At 51.6% G+C, this 17,701-nt stretch overlaps 1 long non-coding RNA gene across 7 annotated transcripts in view; it reads left to right on the plus strand.

Moving 5' to 3' along the window:
- Window positions 1-17,701, plus strand: part of LOC113259955 (uncharacterized) — a 242,226-nt gene that overhangs the window by 122,343 nt on the left and 102,182 nt on the right. For all 7 annotated transcript variants that reach the window (XR_008960880.1, XR_008960876.1, XR_006410227.3 and 4 more), the window contains one exon: window positions 11,320-11,378. This is a non-coding gene — a long non-coding RNA (uncharacterized LOC113259955). The remainder of the gene's footprint in view (window positions 1-11,319; window positions 11,379-17,701) is intronic.

Raw genomic sequence — 17,701 nt, forward strand, 5'->3', positions numbered from 1 at the left:
CACACACACACACACACACACACACACACACACCCACACACACACACACACACTCCTGCGTACACACCCTTTCCATCCTGTTCAGAGTCGGCTCACCTGAGCTTGCTTGTATTTGTGGTGTGGATCAGGCTGGAGACAGACAATTGGACCCAGCCCTTATTTTACAATTTATCAAGTGCTTTCCCATACATTGAAGAAAAGGATTCCTACAACAGCCTCCTGCAGAGAGAGGCAAGGCAGGGATCCTTGTCCTTTGTTCAGAGGTTAGGTAGCGGCTTGCCCAAGATCCTTCTCTGAGTGGGGAGACCCTTAAAAGGCCTTCACACTCTGGAGCCATGACTCTCTGAAGATAGCAGTGGGGCCGACTGGCTAAAGAGAGGGAGTTTGGGTATGTGTCTGGAGGCCTGTCTGGAGGAGGAGGTGGTTGCCCGGGATAGGGACTCAGAAGCCCTGGAGTCTGAGCTTTGGGGGCAGAGCTCTTCTTGAGCCCCGCAGGAATCTGAGTTCTGACCTGTCCTTCCTACACATCCCTTTGAGCCTCCTTGTGCCCCAGTCTTTCCAAGGGCCCAGGAGTCCCCGCTCTGGAGTCCCCGCTCTCCACAGTCTGGCTGGTGGTAGCTTGCTTCTGGGGGCCTCAGGAGCAGAAGAGGGGGCTAGAGTCCGAGGCGCGGGTCATGAGGGCCTTTGCCCAGACCTGGGGGGGTTGAGTGCCCCTTCCCCGCCTCCCATGAATGCTCCCTGGAATGAGAAGGCAGCAGAGGGGCCCTCAGAGGCACTTGAGCCCTGATTGGGAATAAGTGTCTTCTAATGACTCCCATCAAATGTCAAGCGGCCTTCTCGGCTCCTCCGGGGCTGATTGCTCCCCCCGGGTCTGGGGGTGGGGAGCTGGCCCTGCGTGCTTCTCCAGCACTGGGATCCCACCCCAGGGCTTTGTCGGGGTTTTGCGTCTGAGGTGAGCCCCTCCTGGGGCTATGGGCAGCCCCAAGTCTCATGGCAGCCCCCCCTGGTCAGAGCACTGGGGTCCTTACCCCTCCTGGATGCTGCAGTAGGGGGTTCGCAGATGCCAAGATGGGTGGGCGGGGTAGGACTGAAGCTAGAAGTGACCTCACAGGTCCTGGGGCTGGGTCATAGCCTGGCGGGCTGGACAGAGGAGGTGGAAGCTGCGTCCAGCTCTTTACAGAAAGGCCCTCCTAGAGCACAAATCCTGACTTCTGCCTGTGGCTATGACTTGGCTCTTCTGAAGGCTCAATGTATTTGTTGGCTAGTGTTTTATAACAAACCACCCCCAAACTCAGTGACTTGAAACAATTAGATGTGTGGTTTCTAATGAGTCTGTGGGTTATCTGGGTGGTCCTTCCGGTCTTGGCTGGGGTCTCTTGTGTACTCGTGGTTGGCCATGGGTTGAAGAGGCACCTCTGTTGATCTCTGGGCTCTCACGTCTGGGGGGCATCTGGCCCTACGTGGGTTCAGGGAGGCCTCGAGTGGGACAACGGGGCTCTTCTCGACATAATCCTCATCCTCCAGCAGGTTCGCCCAGCCCACATTCAATACGAGGGGAAATAGACTTTACCTCTTGTTGGGAGAAACTGCAAAATCACATTGTTAAGGGGCATGGATATAGGTAGGGGAGGATTTGGGGACATTTGCAGTCAACCTGCTATATCCAGTCTCTGAAGCCCCTTGTTTCCCCTCCTCCAAGGTCTGAATGGGAGAATGTGGCTTGAGCACCAAGGAAGAACTGGGCAGGGTCTTGACCCGTGACCTCCTAGGGTTCCTCTAGTTCTGACATGTTGGGATAAGCTCCTGTTCTTCTGTTAGTGGGTCCATCACATCACCATCCAGCTGTGTGACTTTGGGCTCTTCACTTCTTTGCTTTCTGCCTCATTGGTGAAATGACGTAGTTAGATGAAATTTGATAATTAGATTAGACGATAAATTATCGGGAACCTACTCTGTGCCAGGAGATGTGCCAGATATTGGACTGGAAGACCTGAAAGGGCCTGCCAGGCTGGTGTGGGAGGACATGCTGGCAGGGGGCAGAGCGCCCAATGGGGTCAAGAGAGAGACGGATTACAAGGTGAGTTCATATCCTCCTCTACCGCCATGGGCAAGTTGGTTCCCCAGTCTAAGCTAGTTTCCCCTTTGGCAAAACTGGCCAGTGAAAGTGTTTGTTAAGATACCGACTGACGGCGCATTTGTGAACTGCACAGCATGGTGCACGTGTCCATGGCTGGAGTCACTAGCCCTCTCCCGGACGTTGGCCTTCCTGTGCAGAGCTGCAAGGATTTTACTGACTTCTGGTAAAATCTGATGTTGGTTTCTCGCCGTTAAATCAGTGCTCCTTGGGCTGAAGAAACATGGTGGAACTTGCTGGGTTAGACAGCAAGGGGTGAAGGTTATAGAAACGGGGTCATTCTTTGTTGTCAGGTGAAGGATGCTCAGGGAACTAAGTCTCGCTCGCTGAGGGCTTGAGCAGATCCAGATCTAAGTAACACCTTTGGCCACCTGCCGTCCCAGGCTCTCTCTCACATGTCACTGCATTTGTCTTCATCCTTGCCGTGACTTTGCTGGGGACAGTGCTCCTTTCCCACTGTGCAGAAAGGCCGCTGTGGCATGTGGCTCAGAGAAGCAGAGCGACCTTCGTTTGTCCACACAGCTAGTCATCGCGTATTTAGAATCTGTCTCATGCCGACTGGATATAAAGAGATCATGGCTACAGATTTGAGATGAGGTTTGGATTAGATCTTCTGCTTCTAGTACTATTACTTTTCCTACTGCATCACTCTGGGGGCTGCTCAGTTCCAGGACCACTTGGAGCAGAGCAAGCTGGTATGGCCGTCAGAGGCGATACATAGCATTCAGGTTAGATGAACCAAGAACTTGCTGATGATAGGGGCTCAGGATAAAAACAGTCATAGGTAAGATTATTAAGGATTTTGTGCCAGACACGGCACTAAGCTCTTTGCAAACAGTATCTCATGGGATCCTCAGAAGAACCTTGTGAGCTTTGTTCTATTTAGGTGGCTTGCCCAAGGTCACACAGATAGTAAGAAGAAGTCTGGGGTTTGCCTCCCGGTGGCGTGGCCCTGTCTGTAGTGCAGCACTCTTGGCTAAGGTGGTGGGCCAGGTGCTTTCTGCCTTAGGTCTCCCCAAGCCCCCCTAATGATGAGAGGCTGTGTGCTACCGCGGGAAAAACGGAAGTACAGGTCCTGTCCGTGCCCGGGAAGGTGCAGCTGGGTCTTTGGTGAGTCTGCTCCAAGTAGGGCAATGTATGGATGAAAAGTGCATTTGGAGAGAGCGTCTGAGGTCAGGCTTTCTTTTTCAGGGAGTTGATGCATCCCTCTGATACCCAAGGCCATTCGCTCCCTCGATGGGTGCTGCTCTCTGCTTAGTTGTTTATCATGCCCAAGGGCGTGAAATTGATTCCAGAAAGCTTGTCTATTTCCTCTGGCTCTTCCTGCAGAGGGGGTAGAGTGGGTGTGTGTATGCAGGGCTGGCCAGGATGAGGGACACCCTCGGGTTGGCCACATAACTCATGCAGGCATATCTCTTCAGGGGCCTTTGGGATGTCATCTCCATGTCCAAGAATGGATATCTCCTCAGGGCTGACAGGGTTGAGGCTAGAGTGGCACCAAGGCAGAAATGGGCACTGCAGGTTGGAAGGAGCAAATGCAAGACCATCAGAGGTCATTAGGGAACAGGGTGTAGGGGTCAGAGGACAGTCCCGTGTTGTTTTAGGGAACATTTTGGTGGGGACTGCAGTGCCCAGAGCCTATAGATGTGAACCTGGTAGCTGGTTTTGCAGAAAGTAAGAGACACAATGTGGGCCCTTCTCTATGTTTGTTGCTAAAACCAGTGTCAGGCATTGGTGGATTTTTGATGTCAACATATCTTAAAGACGGTGGCAATATCACATTGCAACAAATACTTAGTGAGCACCTATTCTGAGCCAGGTTCAAAACTAGACCTGAGGATGTAATGATGAAAAAGGTGTGGTCCCAGAGCCCATGGAAATCAGAGTGTGTGTGTGTGTGTGTGTGTGTGTGTGTGTGTGTGTGTGTGTGTGTGTTAGGGGGGTAGTGGAGACTCCCACAGGGGCTCATGCCTTTATTAAGTCTGCTGTAAGAGGCATGAACAAAGCGCCTGGGCTTGGGGGAATTCAGGGAAGGGGCTACCCAGTCTGGGTTTTAAGAATGACTTGGTTTCACCAAGGATGGGACGTGCTTCTGCATCAGTTGGGGTTCGCAGCCATAAGCAACAGGAGCAACTCCGACTGATTAAGTAGAAAAGTACTCTATTAGAATAGTGGGTGTCTCATCTAATCACAGGGAGGGCTGGAGAACCAGACTCAAGACTGAGCTTCCAGACAAGATGTTCCCTGTACCCTAGACCCAGACTGATAGGGGAAACCCCAACCACTGCTGCTGTCCCACCAGACACCAGGGAACCTCTGCTGCTCCTGCCACTCCCCACCGATTGTGCTTCTGGGCCAGGAACCCAGTCCTCCTGTCACTTCTGCCCCAAAGCTGGACACCTCCATTTCTACCCTTGCCGGCACAGTGGATTCTGGGCAATGAACTTACTCAAATTCCTCCCTCTAATGTGAAGTCTCCTATGGGGTGAAACTGATTAGTGGGGTCTGAATCACAGGTCTGTACCCATCTACTGCAAAGAAGTCTGGGTTACCAAGTTTCTATTTGACTCATGAGGCTGGAGACTCCCAAACTCAGCAAGGAGATTTGTGGGCAGCCAGACCAACCGACAACAAACATGATGAAGTCCACTGCAAGGATGGAGAGAGAGAGAGAGGAGATGTATAGGGAGAACAAGAAATGTATCTTTGCTTTGCCAGTGACCCTCTGCCCCTAGTTTGTGCCTGGCACCAGGTGGATAGTTGTAGAATGAATGAATAAAAGGTAGTGAGGGGATGCTGCTGATCATGGGGCATGGACAAGCTGGCCTTTGTTTATGGATATCCCAGGAAAGAGCTAAGGCATCTGGACAGCAACTTGTGTCTTACTTGGACCATCTTGTCAACCAGTCTGCTATCTGAGTAATTGGTTTGATTCTTGACTCTTTGGGGCTGAACAGTGATCTGGTTCTTAGGATTAGGCAGAAAGGAATTGACCCAGTTCAAGCAGGGCAGGTTGAAATAGCATGGTTGGCAATTAAAACATGCATTGATTTCAACAATCTCTTGCTCAACTGTTACTCCAGTGGATACTGTCTTAGCCAGTGCTCAGTCTCCACTTCCTCCTCCCCATGTTTGTGTGTGCTTCAGGGAGAAGCTGCCCGTGCCCCCAGATCCTGGACGACCTGATTGGTCTAAAGTCATCCCAGTCCCTGCTGGCCTTTCGTCAAGATGGACCAACGAGGTGCAAGGAGAGTTTTTCTGAGGGGTGCGGGCAAGTCTTTTGTACACTTCTGGAAGGGTCTCTGAGAGTTGCCGTCTTCTGGTTTTCTCTGAACATTGTCATGGATGGATATAAGGCTCCTAACTGCCCTAGCCATCTTGTGACATAGTCTGAGGATGATGGGCACACAAAAAGGAATCACAAGGAAACAGGACCAGACTTCCAGATCACACCAGATCTACACCCAGATTCTGCCCTACCTCCAGGTTTCCAGAGCTAGTAAATTTCCATATATGTGAGCCACTTTGAGCTGTTCAATGTTCAGTGCCCCTGAAAACCCTCTAACAGCTACATCGATCACTGGTTACTCATGTGTAATGGTGGCCCAATCCAAGAGACAGCAAAGCTGGCATCTGGTAGCACTAAGGGGGGTAAAGAATGGCCCCTCTCCTCACCCTCAAATGCCTGCCCATTGGCACACGGGATGGTGTCCAAGATGTGTGAAGAAAGGTCCTTTCCTTTCAAGGCAGCTCTCTGCCTGGGGACTACCCCATCCCCTTGCCTCCCAGAGGGGACCCTGTTTCAGATAGAAAGAGCCTGAGAATAGTTGATGGCCCATAGTCACTCAGCATGAAGGGCTCAGAGCATGAAGGACTTTGTCAGGGAGGTACAGAACCCTCCCCCCCCCCCCACTGCTTGGGACTTAGATGGAAAGAGACCTTGGGCAGAAGGGGAGGCGGTAGACCCCCCTGACCCATTGTCACTCCCCAGCAAACAGAAGTGGAGGAGTTGCTTTCTGCCCACATCCATGGCCTGGCTTGGCCATAGTTCTCCCAGGTGGGGTGGGGGTAGAACAGCCTGTGGTGAGCACTTGGCCTGTCTTGTGACCCCAGCTAGGACAGAGGCTGTCAGGGGCATTTGTGTCCAAATCACCAACCCCCAGGGGCATGGGCTGGTCCCATATTACTTAAAGAGAAGTGGAGGGCCCTGTGCTCCAGAGGGCTCCAAACTGCTCCGTATTTCCCTGGGAGGGGAGTCGGGCGGAACATAAATAAGACAATTTATTCAGAGAAACCATCTCCCCTATTTACATTTAAATTGAATAATTTAAAACACCTTTACCCATTTCCATAAATTATCCCCCATTGGATGGGCAGTCCAACTGCGTGGAGGGGGTGCCATCCTGGGGAAAGGCCTAATTACATTCCCTGCTACAGGGCTGAGGTGGGAGGGGAGGTGGGAAGGTGGGGAGGGACAGGAAGGCTGGGGAGGAGGGAGCTCCAGAGGAGGCAGAATTTGCTTGGAACTGTCAGGAAAAAGAAGGGAGCTAATAAAGGTGAGGTCCCTTTAAGAGCTTTACAACTGAGAGTTGAAGGGCAAAAAAGTCTTCCTTTTATCCGAGGAGTGAAGTCTTTGGGACCAGCCAAGGACATCACTCAAGTTTGGTCTGGATCAGCCATCCTCTCTTTACAGCTCCTGCAGACCCAATGTCTGGCCTGGGGGCAGAAGGGGAAGAGGAGGAAAGAGCAGGCTTTCCTCAGGGGTGGCTTTGTTATGGGTGTTTCCCAAACACCTGTTACTTGCCAGGCTGTGCAGACTGCTGGGGATGCAGGGCTAACCAGCCCAGCCCTGCCCTTCTGGGCTCCGGGAAAGGAGGAGAAAAACTGCTTCCACAGGGGCTGGGAGGGGCAGGATGGAGGGAGGTGGGTGGAGCCAGGCTTACAGAGGAGGGGCTCTTTGGATGGCCTTGGAAGGATGGGTGGATTTAGGGAGATGCTGAGGAAGAGAGAAGGCCTTGCTGAGAAGGCACCAGTGTGGAGAAAAGGCTCTGAGGGGAGAAGGCTTGGGGTCCAGGGCCTGAGAAGGCCAGAGTAAGTTCAGGAGAGGAGGGAGAGGAGTTGCCTGGCCCGGGGGCATCACCACAGTGGTTTCCCTTCACAGCCCACCGAGCCTGCATGGATGGAGCTTGGGCCTTGCAATCCTCTGTCACTGACTCTGGTCAGGCCTCCGGGGAAGGGGAGCGCTCCTATTGCCCCAGTGCCTCAGTTTCCCTGCCAAGTGCCCAGGGAAGCTGCAGGCTCTTCCCAGGCCCCCTGATGCAGAGGGATCTGATTCCTGGCATTGGCCTAATTGGTCTTCAGGGCCCCGGGACCCCTCTGCCTCTGGAATCTCCTGGCCTGTCTCCCTACATCCCTGCCCTCCCAGGATCACCTCCTTCTGGCCTTTCCCAGAGATGGAGCTCTCTCTGGCTTCCCTTCTCTCAATCAGCGGGGCTCTGGACACAGAGTAGAGCCCCAAATGACTCAGTCTTCTCCCCCGTTGAAGACAAAATGGCAGGTGAATCATGTGGAGTAGGGGTAATTTGGCTTGGAGAGCGGGACAGTGAAGGAGGCTGGTGACAAGCTCTTTGATGCTTATGACAACCCTGGGAGGCAGCCATGATTAGCTCTGCTTAAGAGATGAGGAGACAGAGGCTCTGAGCTGGAGAAACCAGAATTTGAACTTTGTTCTGTCTGCCTTGAAAGCCCCTGCTGTTGATGGCAGGCCGAGCGGTGTGGCTCACAAGGACGCTGACCAGCAGTCGCTGGCGAGTCACGCTGTGCCATGGGCCGTGTGAGCAGATGGGGCACAAACCTCTCTGGGAAAACAGATTAAAGTGGCTGTAGTGGTGCCGAAAATTTGTGCAGTCCCCTTGGATGTTAATGGAATCTTCCTGATATGTTTCTTTGCCATCCTCATGGGCCCTGCTGGGGGAGGAGGGGCACATCCGGCAGGGAAAAATGCCTGCAGGTCAGGGTGCACCTGGTCCCTTCTCCTGATTTTCAGAGCTAAGGTTCTTGAAATAAGCTCCTCTGTTCTAGGAAAGAGAAGTCTCCCCCAGTGGCTTCCGAGCTAGTTCTTAGCCTGTCCCCACCAGCTGCTGTCCCCGCCGGTCAAGCCAGTGGTTTTGTCCTCTCCTACTGGAACCAGACTGGTGTAGGTTCAGATCCTGAATCTGCCATTTGCTAGCTGTGTGGCGTTGGGAAAGTCACTTGCCCTCTCTGAACCTGAGTCTTTAGGATCAGAACGCTGATCTCAGGAGGTGGTTGTGCGAATCAGATGAGATCGTGTAGTGAGCTGCATGGCAGAGAGCTCAGTACACACAGCAGCTGCTCAATCACCGTCAGCTGCTTTTCTGACAGGTCTGCCACCTGGTCATGAGGTCCTCCCAGCTACCCCTCGCCTTTCTCAAAAGTGCCAGGGAACCTTTACTGGGAGACCTTCCACAGTTGGCTCCCTGCGATGACTGTCTCAATGCTCGGTGTCCTCTAGACATCGAGGGGTTCGTTTTGCAGCAATTGACTTAAAGCCATTTGTGTCTTACTCCACTTGTCTCATTTTCCTTTTCTGTTAAAAGATGCAAAATAGTACTTACCTTATAAAGGTGCTGTGAAAATTAGGTTAGAAAGAACGTGGGTTCAGCACCCAGTACGATGTGGGGCACACAGCTGTCACTGAGCAGCTGCACTGTTGCGTGCGGTGGTGGGGTGGGCTGCTCCCCTCAGGTTGGGTCCTCCCCGGCAGAAGTGCCTCCTGTCTGACTTTCCCAGCACCAAGCAGAGGAAGTCCCCACCCTGGAGGGTTCAGGCTCCCGGGGAAAAAGTCCCGCTCCCTCCCTTCATAGGCTTTCAGGACATTCCTCTTATGAAGTTGATAACTGTGCTTTAACTATCGACGAAGCCGTTGCAGGTGTGGCCAGGATGACCGTGGAGCTATTTAGGGATGATTTTCAACCCTCTGCTGAGGTTTCTCATTTGAGGGTAGAGTGTCAGTGATCCACAGAATAGGGGTCTCCTGTTTAATCAACAAAGAGCTTTTGAGCATCTGAATGATGGAGCAAAGCAATCCCTGAGCTGCCTCCCGGGCTCAGGCTCGTATCTGGGGACAAGAGACACCTCCAGGTCCCCGCCCAGACATGCCCCCCCCCATACCATCTTGCTCATGCCAGCCCAGTCCCAGGGATGGTTAATTAGCCAAGTTCCATCACCCTGGAAGAAGGGGGCCAGCAAAGGCCGGTGTCATGGGGGAGCGCTGTCGTGGATGTCCTGGATTATGACTCAGACACAACTGGCTCTTAGATTATTTTTATGCATATCTAATTTCTGACTTTTAATGAATTTCTAATTTCTCTGGGCTTTAGTTTCCTCATAAAACAGGGGATTTGATGAGATGAACTCCAGGGTCATCTGCAAGTTTTAGAGTTCTGAATTTCTAGGTCTAACCTGAATCCCTCTTGCTGTATTTGAAGCCCACAGAGACTATATAGACTTGGTATAGGCACTTATATTTGGTAATAAGTGACCAACATCAGATAAATCCTAGAGAGCTGTGGTTTTAGTCTTTCATAGTAGAAGAGCTTTGGTGGGACTGTATTCTAATTAAATATTTAATGGGATATATCTGTCTGTTAAAATCACTGCCACCACCTTGGAGATGGGTCTCTTTTGTGTTCTTATTTGCAACTTGTCTGTAAATGGCAGAGCTAAGCCCAGCTGGAAATCTACCCCCAAGACCGTGTGGGATGCAGGGATCCAAATAGGTTGTCCAAAGGGCAAAGGAAGGTTTCAGAGCTCTGAACATGCCCTTCCAACTCCATTTCCTGGAGCCGATTATGATAGTGCTGGCAGGATCCAGGGAGTGGGCTCAGGCCCGTGTTTGGGGCTGCTCTTTATTCTGCCTGCTCTCTGAGAGCTGGGAGAGAATATGTGCTTTTTCTCTACGTTAATAAAACCCAAAATGAGTCTTCATTAAGGGCTCCATTAAGAAGCCACTGTTATTCTTGGCACTCATTAGCGTTGCTGCTTTCCGCTGAGTTTCCACACTGGTGCTTTCCTGGGGCTTTGCAGGGCCCCTTCCCCATGCTGGAGAGCTGCTCATAAGAGAGCCTCAATGCCTGAATCTCAGAGGTGGAAGAACTAGGGCTTCCCCAGTCCACTTTATCCATTCCCCTGTATCTGGGCAATTGCCTGTCTGACTTCTGGAGCCCCTGGGAGAAGCCTGTGTAAGGGGTTTGTAGCTCTAGTTGAAAGTTCTTCTTGTCTAACTGCGCTCTTTTGCTGCAGTGTGAGCCAGTTTGAACCCTTCACTAGGATAATGAAGAGTATCTTTCTTTCTAAGAGCACCTTGCTTTCTCCTTCTGAGTTCAGGCCTTAGATTAATTTTGATAACTGATGAAACCCTGCCTCCCTCCTGTATCCTTGTGGGAAGACCTAGATAACACTTGTAGATTAAGCGTGTCTCTTAGGGTCATGCCCATCTCCCCCCATTCATGCTCTTCTTCTGTCTCCAGCTCCCATCTTCACCCTTGTTTTCTCCAGACCTCAGGACAAGTCTCGGGCCTTTGTCAGGACTTGTGGCTGCCTGACGCCTTCCCCGCAAAAGCACCAGCTAACCTACATAAATGCATACTGTGTGCCAAGCACTGTGCGAGGTCTTCTATCTCATTTAGCCAGAATCGCAACATTGCCAATGACTGGTACCATTTTGGAAATGAAAAATACAAAACAAAACATGACAACAAAAACAAAAAACTGAGCCTCAAAGGGATTCAGGTCTTCGGCCACACAGGTAGTTAAAGGAAGACCAGAATTGAACCCAGGTATCCTGACTCCCGGTAGGATGCGCCACATGCTTCACTGAGCCATCCTTGTCTTCTCCCCCCCGCAGGTCTCAGCGTAAGGACCAGCTAACATAAGAAAGGGCTTGGATCCACAGCTGGTGGCTTGCTGCTGATGTGACGAGAAAAAATTAGACTTAAGTTCTTCTCTTACATGTCCGAACTTTCACATCTGAGTGCATGTTGTTCCTTCAATGTAGCCCACTCGGACAGTTTGATACGTATGCCAATCATGTCACATTGTCGGCACCTTTGGAACTCCCCTATGGCTTATGGTATTGACTGTCAGTGAATATTTATCTTTTTCAGGATGAACTGTATCTTTGGAAATACCCCAAAGTCATTTGGATTCAAGTCTGACGAATCAGGTAAGGCACCAGAATAGGTGATTCTATTTTGGCTCACTACCTTTTAAAACATTGCTCAGTGAAATGTAGTCTAGACATTCACTGTTCCACAGGCCCCAGCTTATTGCTGTGCAGATTTCTTGAATATCTCAGAATCTCGACACGTGAAATAAAGCTCAAGTGGCTATTCATTAGGAAAGAGGGGTGAGGGAAGGGTGGGGACTGATGCTCAAAACCAAATGGTCCATGACCTTTCCTCAAGATTTTGAGCCTCTTTTTGGGCCTGGGGAGTTGGAGCTCCCCTGGCAGATGCACTGGTTCTCAGATCCTGGGTCTGCGGGGGTATCAGTGCTGCATAGTCTGACTTTATCTACAAGGCACAATAAATAGAAATTATTTCTCTTTTGTCCATGACAAAGGTATGGCTCAACCTTTTATGAAACAATTCCCTGGTTTTTGTTTGTTTGTTTTTTATGGGAGTCTGTTGCTTTGCCTTAGCTGAACAATTCAGCCATCATTCTCATTGTTAAGTATCTCTTTGAATGAACTAAATCTTTTGCCTTTTGCAGTATTTTCACTGGCTTCAGGGAGGGCAGGAGAAGGGCTGGACAGTTGCTTCTGGCAATGTCCTGGTTATCTTTCTTTCTTTAAACTGGGTGTGTCTGTGACATCCCATTTTCTTGGACATGATCTCACTTCCAGACACTTCTTTGAGCCTCTCAAGTGTCCTATTTGCAAGATTTCAATGCCTTTGGCCCTGTTTGGCCTTGATTTTCCGGCTTCAGGAATACCTGCTCACTTTTTGATGAGCCAGCCCAGCACACACTTCCTGTCTGCCTCAGGCCAGCTGGTGCTGGCTCTGTTGGAGATGGGAATATGTGATGGGTTGATACATGTCAGTCTCTCAGCTTCTGCGATCAGGGAAAATCTGTCTGGTGAAGTTATTGTCATATGAAGCTTGTACAGTTTAACAGGGGCCCCTGGAGTTTGGTGCCCCTACCTTTGTTATTTTAGACAAGTTCAATGAAAACCTTGGAGAATTACCACCTCTGTGAGCTTCAGTTTTGTCATCTGTGGAGTGGGAGTAATAGTGACTCCATCCTGGGAGGTCGTGAGGACCAAAGGAGATGATTCATACAAAGGGCTTGGCTGGTGACTGGTACATAACAGGTGCTCAAAAATGAAAGCCATTATCATCATTACCAACTTAATAGTGACTCCAGTTGGCTGTGAGCTGGAGCTGTTTTTGGCCAGGTGAACTGATCACAGAGCCGGGCAGGAGTGGAGGGGGCAGGGAGCTGTCCATGGTTCTGCAGCCATTCAGTGAAGATCAGTAAATGTCAGCGATCACCTGTCTTGTGTCTGGTACTCTTCTAAGCACCAGATTCTTTAGACAAAGGGAGCCTTTTATCTGGATGCCCAGACATTCTCACGTATACACAGGTGAGAGTGATGTGCCCCTGTTAGTAAGCACGGGAGTGTCTCATATGCATACATATATGTAGGCATTTAAAAAACATGGTGTGTGTGATGTGAGTGTGCGCGTGTGCGTGTGCGCATGTTTGTGGGTTGGTGGGTAAATGATGAATGGGCGTGGCTGAAGTGAAGAAGTGAAGGAGAGGTATTGCTATAATGTAACTCACCTGGGTAAACTAGCTGGTGAGAAGGCCCCCAGCTTGGCCACGAGGGAGAGGCTGCTGACTTCCTAGAACTTCCTGGGGAGACTGAAAGGTACACTGGCCCCCACCCCATGCCCCTCCTGGCCCACCAGAATAGAGTAAATCTGAGGCCAGAGTGGAGCTGCTCTCCTGCAGGGCATTCCAAACTAATTTTCTGGTACATTATACACTTGGCCTTTTGAACAATCAATAGCCTTAAATGCTGTTTGGTTCCTGCAGCCAAATCCAAGAGAAATAAGACATAATCCATCTGGCTGATATGGCCAGAGCAGGAAGGGAAGGAGAAAGAAAGAGGGAGGCTAGAGCTGCCCTGGGGATCTCTGCTTGGCTCAGGGAGGTGGGGGACTGGAGGGACCTGCCAGCTCTTGAGAGAATAGGCCTTTAAGAGATATTGATGGCTGGCTAATCACAGCCCCATTTGTCTCAATGCATCCTACCCATAGAGCTGTCACTATAGCAGTAGTGGAGTTCAAGTGGAGAAAGGCTGGGATAAGACTCAGGGTGCAGGGTTGAGAGTGAGGGGTGGTGTGGACGTCTTAGAATCCTGGATGGAAGGATCTGGCTTGGTTTTTAGTCTGGGGTTAGATTTGAGACATAATCCCCTAGAAGTCCTGAGTTGGCACCAGGCAGAGTATCCCGGGGGACAGGGAGCTGTGGTCCCAGAACAGGCTTGGGGCTACTCAGAAGAACCCACACCTGGCTCAAGAGAGGACAGCATGGTCCCTGCAGGCCCTGCTCTGGGGCTCAGATTGGCAGAGGGTGGGTTGTGAGGAGGTACATAGAGGGAGAGAGGGGTTCTCCACAGTGAGAGGAAGAGCAGAATCAGCCTCCTTCAGAGCGTCTGCTCCCACAGGGTGGAACTCCTAGAAGTCCAAACAGTGAGCATCTTAGGTGTCCCTGCTGCCTCTGACAGCCTAGCTGGGAGGACTGCATCCCAAGGACCTCCAAATGTCCTCTGCTTACCCTACCCTCAGACTTATGCCCCACTTAGAGGAACAAATTGAAGGAGTCAAGTGTCCAACTCAAGGCTCAATTTCCCCATCTCTTTTAGAAATGGTGTAAAGATCATTTAGACTGTCTAGAGACTGGTAGGTGGAGGACGCAGATCTCTGCTGGACCCAGGGGCTTGGGAATTTCTTTTGTGGAGATACCCCGACAGTGGGAGAAATGATGTTCATGGTGTGAAGTCAATCACATAGCAGCCTGGAGAGATGTGGGGGAGGCAGGAACACATCTTCCTAAAGGGTTATCTGGGAGTGGTTTCCCTGGGGAAGGCATGTAGATGGAGGGGGGAGGAGGAAGGAGGTGGCACCTCTCTTCCCCTACCCTGCACCTGGCCTTGGGGAATGGGACCCACTCTGACAGCCTGTCTACATCTTCAAGCACTGCAGAGGACACCTCAGCCTCTGAGAGCAATGGGGTCAGGGAGGGCAGGAGGGCCAATAAGGGACCCTGTCAGGAACCAGGAAGCATAGGGTGGATACATTCCCCATCCAGAGGGAGCCTCAAGAGGGGCAAGTGGGGACTAACATGGCAAGTGGTGAAAAGGTGGGGAGAAACCAGGCTCAGCATTTGCTTGAGCCGCTGGAGACTTCCCAGATACTCACGGCCAGGGGCCCAGGGCACCCCTCTAGCACTTGGCTCTAGCTGGTCCCTGCTCAGCCGGAGAACTGTTCTTGCTTCCTTGGTCCAGGGCAGCTCAGCCTGCAGCTAGCGGAGCAGCAACAATCCAGCGGTGGCAGCAGCTCTATGAAAAGGGCGGGGCCCGCGCACTTCTCCGATGGGTAATTACGCTTAGAGCATGTTCTGTGGAGATGCAGGGCTTGTCTGACAAGGCACACTCTTGTTCCTGCCGCAGAGGCAGCTCGGGAGCGGAGCGGAGAGGCCAGGGGCTGGAGGTGACGTTGCCGCTTGGGGAACATACTGGGGATAGTGAGCTGCTGATCCCAAGGGGCACTCATCCAATTGGGCACCCCTGTCCCTCCCCTGGCCAGGGGAAGGAAAGCAAGGTTGGGAGGGGGGCGCTCAGCAAGAGGACTCCTTTGACACAGGGAGTGCTGGGGAACGTCATGTATTTATGGTTACAACAACTTATTGTTTGCAATTATAATAGCAGAGACACCAATACTTATATTGTGTTCTATACTTCTCGAAGCATTTTCACATTTGATTTTACCATAATCCTTTCGTGGAGGGACAGATCTTTATCCCCACTTGAATGATGAAAATGGGAGTGGCTTGGTCACGATCACCGGGCAGAGCTGTCCTCAGCCTGGTTTCCTGACTTGGACATCAGAGCTCCTTCTCTGTCTCCCAAGTTGGGCAAGATTTCGGTTCCAGCCACTCCCTAGGCTGGTGTCACTCCAGAGGCTCCTTCGTGAGGTCTCCCCCGGGGCAGGAGTTGAGGGAGAGGGAGGGAGAGGAGGCCTGGGTCCCTGCCTTAGGAAGTTCCTGCCGCGGGAGAGGCCAGTCACCAGAGGTGGAGTGAAGCTGATCTGAAGGCGAGGGCATGAACGCGTGAGACAGGCCCGCTGAGCATTTCCACAGACTCGAGGCTGCAGCTGTGCCGCTTTTCTGGGACCAAGCTGTGACACTGATTGCCATCGGCATGAGCAGGTCCGCTTTAAAAGACACTGTGTGACAAACAGCCATTCCCATGCAGCACACACGTGAAAATGGTGCCAATGAACACCTCGTGGATTCTGCACTGAGACCTGGGAACCAGAAAAGATGACAGGATTGTTCTTTGGGGCTGAGGTCAACCAAGGTGGGCTTCCCGTCAGAAGCAGTTCTGAGCGGAGTCTGGAAGGAAGCAAATGACAAGTGTGTTTGAGATGAAACAGAAGGCCTGGGGCATAGGGGTGAAAGGTTTGGGTTGGTGAGCAAGTTAGCTTGGATGGGCCTAGGGGTGGAGAACATAGGTAGGTGAGGGGTCCAGAGAGCTGATGATTGAGATGGAAGGTCAGATGTGAATTTGATAAGCTAGAAATTACAGAGACTCTGAGAATGGTTAGAAGGTAGGAATAAGATCAAAACAGAGTGTGGGATGCTTTGCAAAGCTTTGTGTAGAATGAAGGTTGGATGGAGAGGACAGGTGTGGGCAGGTGAGCACCCTAAGATTTCACCATGTCCCATTCTGACTTGGAGTTCGAAGTGCTAACTGTGGAACCTGGAATTCTCTGGATGGCTGCAGGGCTTTAGGACCCTCTGCACATTCTGACCCAGGTTGGGCTGTGTTCTGGAACTTGGCAGGATGGATGGCTCCCACACCCCATTGCCCCACCCCACGGCGCCTTCCTTCCCCCAGCCGGGTCTCAGCCTTCCCTCTACAGGATGCCAGTTCAGTGCTGGATCCTGCCTCAGGCTCTGGGAAAAAGCTTGCTGCTCTGGGAAGAGGCCCTGCTGCTCCTTCTGCTCTGCTCTGGGGTGATTGATGGCTGTGGGGAGGTGAGTGAACAGCCTTCCCTCCCCACCAGCCTGGTTCAGATGGTTGAAGGGGGTGGGAAGCAGACTCCCAGAGTAGCCAAAGAGGAGTGGCAGGGAGGGTAGGCCAGGGGGTGGCTCAGATGCTCCACAGGGTGGTTCTAGATGGAGTGACTGTTTCAGGGGCCAGGAGATGGGTGCAAAGTACCAAACGGTTTAATACTGGATTCTCTGAGTAGGCAAAAAATAACATTTTGCTGCTGGATTTCTTGGTTTCTCAAGCCCCCCCTGGACTAGGGCCTTGAAAGACTGATGATGGTGGGGAGTGAAGGGAAACTGAGGCTTAGGAAGAAGGAGGTGGTTTATCCCTAAAAGGGTGTGCTCTGTGAGCATAACTGTGAAGTGTCTTCCCTCATCGCTGCCCTGTCTCTGGGCTCCCACAGTGTAAGGTCGGGAGGGGGTTCTCTGTGTCTCTCTCTCTCTGCCAGGACTTCCTGAGGAATTTTAAAGGGACAAATCCTCTTCTCCGAATTGGGGGTGGGGGAACCCAAGAGCTATCGGCACCTGTAAAACCAATTTAAAAATCAGTCTAGCCAACCAGCCCCCAAAGGAACCAAAGGCAGCTATAGAGTAACTCAAAAGCAGACACTAATGGAGGAGAAAAGAAATGTAGTTACATATTCATCAGCTTTTAAATATTCATGAGGATTGTAAAGCAGATTAATTTTCATGCCTCATTTCTCCCGCGGTTCTCGCTGTCCATATTTTACCGCAGCAGCAGAAGAAACAGGAGCTATGGATCACTCGGCCAGTGCCCTCACCATCACTTAAGGGGCAGTGTGCGTGTGTGTGTGTGCATATGTGTGTGTGTTTGTGTGTGTGTGTGCGTGTGTGTGCAGTATGTGCATGTGTGTGCGTGTGCCTGTGCGTGTGTGCATGTGTGTGTGAGGGGCAGGGGAACGGGAGGGGCTGAAACTGTGGAGGTGAAGGTGTTCGTCTACCGAGGGATGGGCCTCTCGGCCAAGCCAGGACGCTGCGAGGACAGCAGGAGGACAATGTAGGGAGGTCGTGGAGGTGTCTGAGGGAGGGGAACCATCTGGAGCAGAGAGGACTCTGGGGGCATCGAGTTAACGTCTGGCCTCCCCTGGGTGAAGAGGGAAAAGGACCTTCACCAGAGTCAGCAAGGGTTTCCTGTACACTCCCCTGAACTAACTGTCTGAGACGAACGGTCCACTGATGGAG

Source organism: Ursus arctos, unplaced genomic scaffold (assembly GCF_023065955.2).
Source record: "Ursus arctos isolate Adak ecotype North America unplaced genomic scaffold, UrsArc2.0 scaffold_22, whole genome shotgun sequence".
NCBI classification, from domain to species: Eukaryota; Metazoa; Chordata; class Mammalia; order Carnivora; family Ursidae; genus Ursus; species Ursus arctos.